The sequence below is a fragment of the Lissotriton helveticus genome, chromosome 1_1, assembly GCF_964261635.1.
Source record: "Lissotriton helveticus chromosome 1_1, aLisHel1.1, whole genome shotgun sequence".
Taxonomy (NCBI): Eukaryota; Metazoa; Chordata; class Amphibia; order Caudata; family Salamandridae; genus Lissotriton; species Lissotriton helveticus.
In genome coordinates, this window is record NC_136057.1 from 127042598 (window position 1) to 127047532 (window position 4935).

The window sequence follows — 4935 nt, forward strand, 5'->3', positions numbered from 1 at the left end:
GAAGTTGCGTCTTGCTTGCGACGCAACTCCAGCAATGTGCCGCCTTTACGGCACAGATGTGTCATGCATCTGTGCCGTTTTTGCCCCATGGAGTGCCGCATTGTAAATGCGGCGCACCATGGGTGGCGGAGCTGTGGCGCACAATAACTGGCGCATCCCTGGGGTTGCGCCAGTTATTGTAAATCTGCCCCTTAGATTTTAGTGGGATGAACAGTACATAGGATTATACCTGCAAGCATTTTGGAAATACAAAACAGACACACACACACGCATCAACCCTTTTAAGAATATCCACACCTTATGTCCATTATACTCCAATCCACGTGTTGTATAGCATTCCCCATCATAGGGAGGGGACGCCTTCACAAAAGAAGGGTCGAGGACGTGTTGCATATTGAAAGGCTTCAAGCCTGTGCTCTGCGTGCTGCAGATGTCCGCAGTAGATGCCTTAACCATCTGCGCTACCTTACATGCTTACTAAGACACAGGAACAACTGTGTATGTATGTCAATTGTAATTGAGGATCAACAAGCATTTTGGTTTAGAGGATCGCCTAAACCTTTTTGTTTCGTAGCTACAATCACTTTCTTTCTGTGGCACTTTGCATTTCATGTTCTCTGTGCTGCGGCTCACAATTACCAGTCCACCGAAAACAAAATGCAATTGATAATTGGTTGCAGGTTGCAGGCTCCACTCATCCTCCTCCGTTCCACAGGCAGGTAGTTTGGATCTTCCATTTATTTAAGGCAATTCCTGAAATATCAGAAATAACTGCATAGTCCAGAAAAATATTTCACACTCTCAGGGCATTCCTTTCTTTTCTTGTCCAACTCCTCTCTGCTGTAAAGCATTCAGTGGTAAGTGGCCTTTCTGCTGCTGACAGTCATTCGATAGACCTCTCCCCACACATCTGCCCCAGAGGACCTGTCGTCCGTACATTCTTCAACTGCATACATTCGTTCGTCCTTTGCAGGGGTCTGGTGTTACCCCAGCCCCATTCCATAGCCCACCACGCTGCAGCCTGCAATCCTCTTTTAGTATCCTGTGTCCAGCATCGCCCCTCTGCGTGCCCTTCCTCCTCTGCATTTTCGCCTTTGTCCACTAAGTATGCCTTATAAAGGGCTCAGTAGTCCCTAGGGTGGTTCTGCACAGACTGAAGCTCATTAGAAGTGTCCAACTACTCATTACAGTATGCCATGTCCGAGTGCCGATCCCCCAATTTTGGGGCAGGGCTCCTTGCCCAGCGCATCGCTACTTTGCGCTTAGCTAATAGTAGTCCAATAACTACTAGCTTCCTGACCGATTTTCCTAGGTCCTTATCGTATCCCAATAAAGCTAGCATTGGTTCCATCTGTATAGTGAGGCTGTTCTAGCCGTCAATGCCTGGAAAACTCCCTCCCAGAATTGAAGTATCGCTGGACAGTATCAAGCAGCATGTATAAACCCTTCTTCCTGCTCACTGCATCGCAGGTAGTTTGCAGATTCCCGTAGGCCATATCGGTACAATCTTTCCAGCGTATAATACACACGGTTTATGTACTTAAAGTGTATCAACTAGTGTCCCCATTTACAGATCCCTCCTTAGTTCTAGCGCAGCAGGACTGCCATACCTTATCTTCTATGGGCCTACCCAAGTCTCTCCGCGAGTCCGATCTTGCTTTAGTCTCACTGGGCCTGCACCTGCCTGTGCGTAAGCATAGAGCACTCTTACTAACTTGTCTGGGGCTTCTTCTGTTTCAGGGTAGAACGTGCCGGCATGTCTGGTGGCTCTTGCAAGTCTTGTCCTAATAATTCTCTCAATTCATGGCAGTGATATCGAGTCAGGGCTGATGGCGGGTGTCTTGCTCAGAGATATTCCTCCAATTCCCAAACTTTACTTTGTGAGAAAGATCTCCCATCTTTGTTACCCCTTGTGTTTGCAGGGCAGTTCTCATATTTTTCTTACCAGTACTAACGAGAGCCAGGTGCACCGCTCCAGTTTAACATACGGGAATACAAGAGTGTGCCCCTTGTTTATCTCACAAGCTCCACCGTGCATGTGATGTAGTGTTCAGTAGATCAAAGACTCCAATTTGGCGGTTTGGAGCCTTGAAAGTTCCTCAGGGGTTGTGTGGGGGTGTGCGGCGTCTCTCTCCAAGCACTGATTAGGCAGATCGTGTGGGCCATGAATCCAGTAGTAGACGAAGGAGCTTTGCACCACTTTATAGTACAATTCTAGGTCTGGTGCATTAAGACCCCCCATGTCATAAGGTAGAGTGAGAACCTCCCACCGAACCTTTGGCTGCTTTCCCGACCATGCTAATTTTGTCAGAAAACTGCATAATGTCGCAAAAATTGCTTTAGACAGGAGAGTAGGTATGTTCAGAAACAGAAACCTAGCCAGGACTACCATTTTCATAAGAGTTATGCGCCCAATGAGAGAGAGTGGTAGTATGACCCAGCAGTTCACATTTTCTTCTAACATTTCTATTGCCTTACTGTAGTTCTCAAGTATGACTATTGCTGGGTCTGTATGAATCTGTATTCCCAAATATCGTTCTGCTTCTGTGGTATATCGTAAGGGGAATTCCAATACTGGTGGCGACGTGGATGGGGTAAGTGGAAACATGAAGGACTTATCCCAGTTAACCTTTTAGCCCTGAAAGACCCCAAATCGTACCACTTCTCTTAACATAAGCGTAAGATTCTTCCCTGGTTCCGAACATACAGCAACATGTTGTCAGCGTATGCTGTTATGACTAGTCTGTAGCTCAGGAATCGCGGCCCTCTGTGACCATGATATTCTCGGAGCGCGCACGCAGCAGCTACACTATGAGAGCGTATAGCAGGGGCGATAGTGGGCAGCCCTAACCGGTGCCTATTGTAATCGGACTTTGGGACGTGGTTATTGCACCAATATCAATATGTGCCACCGGTTTGTTGTGCAGTGTCCTAACAAATTGTTGAAATACTTCTCCCACTACGATCCATCTTGAGGTTGCTCTCATGAATACCCACTCAACTGAGTCAAATGCGTTTTGGGCGTCCAAAAAGACTGCGATCGGTTCTCTTTCGGGGTCCAGGTGCTATAGTGCATCCAGCAGCGTCCTAAGATTAGTATTCAGACTCCGACCCGGGACAAATCCTGTCTGCTCTGGCCCCACCACCCTTGGTAATATCAACTCCAGCCTATTGACAAGTATTTTAGCATATATTTTCCTGTCAACATTTACTAACAATAAAGGCCCACAGGAGGAGCAGGCATTGGGAGGTTTACCAGGTTTAGGTATTGCAACTATGAGGGCCTCGCGCATCAAAGGTGTATTATTCCGGTCTGTACCATTTCTTCATAGAGCGTGACTAGTGTGGTATCAGGACATCTTGATATGCTTTATAAAAAGTCATTGTTAGGCCATCCATCCCCGGCGCTTTCCCAGGTTGCATACCCGCCGGTGCTGCACGGATCTCCTCCGAGTCCAGCGGAGCCATCAGATGCTCCCACGTAATTTTAATGTGCCCCAAATAGGCATTCATGGCTGCCTCATCCGGGGTTATTCAAGACCTATATAACTCAGCATAGTATTTGCGAAATCTCTCTGCTATATGGTGCGGCTCATGTAGGGGTTTTTCATCTTCATCTAACTCTTCCAACAGAGTATCTACCTCTCTCCTAGGGTGCACCAATGCTCCTAGCATTGCCCCTGGGAGTTCCCCTTCTCTGTATGCTCTGGCTACCGCATACTGTCCCATATGCTGAAACTCCTAGGCTGATATTTCATTGTCCTCTTCTAGTCAAACCTGGATGTACCTTAACGTTTCTTTATCTCCCAACCGTTGATGTTTCTAACTCTGATATTTCTTTTTCTAGGAGTGTTCACCTACTCCAGGGGGATTTCAGTACCCCTGAGTACTTTGATATAACCATCCGCCGATATAAACTTTGAATGTTTCCCAGACTGTAGCAAATGTATCCACGGAGCCTACATTGTCTGAGAAAATCTTACTTATTAGCTGGCTCAATTCCACTTTAAAGGCGGAGTCTAGGAGAGAGTACGGTGGGAATCGCCAAGTAAAGGCAGAGGTCTGGCATTGTCAGAGCTCCATGGTCAATATCACTGGCGAGTGATACTAATATGTACGGGGAGAGGTTCACGTTGGTTAACCCTATGCACTAGGCTCTTAAAGATTATCCAATAATCTATCATAGTGGGTATGTCATGTACGGTGGAATAGAGCATATACCCCCCTTTTTTTTTTTTAGCAATGTCTCCATATATCCACCATTGCCAAACAGTCCATTATATCGGTGATGGTTTGTGCACCCGCTGCCGGTCAACGGGTCGGGTCCATTGATCTATCCTTAGCAGGGTCCAGGAAGCAATTAAAGTCGCCCCCCCAAATCTGAGGCAGGCCATCGTCCTGGTGCAGGTAGGCGCAGAGTGTGTGATAAAACTGCGGGCCATCATAGTTAGGACCGGAGAGTCCAACTGGCAGGACTGCTACGTAAATGTAAATGTATGTAAATGTATTGCGATTTATATAGCGCACGTATCACCCGAAGGCATCAAGGCGCTTGCCTTGGGAACCCGCCCTGGTATTCCCCTGTGAGATAACCCCAGCAGGGTATCCACAAGGTGAAAGCCAGGCATCCCGCCGCGAGGGGCCGTAGTGGAGATTAAGCAAGCTATTGCCCAGAGTCGCAGAGTGTGAACCCGTGAGTCGAGTAGGCACCGGAACGAGAATTATCGAGTCCGTGGAATTTTTTAGCCCAAGACCCGCCGAGGCGGGGAATTGAACCCTGGTCCAGGACCGATCTCAGCTTCCGATTCTGCCGCCTCTAACCCCTGAGCCACACTTCTCCACTACGTCTTCCTTATAACAATGGACACCACAATTCTACTGCTTGGGTCAATGCGTACATTTTTTATCGTCACACCAGCCTTATTGTCAGCCCAG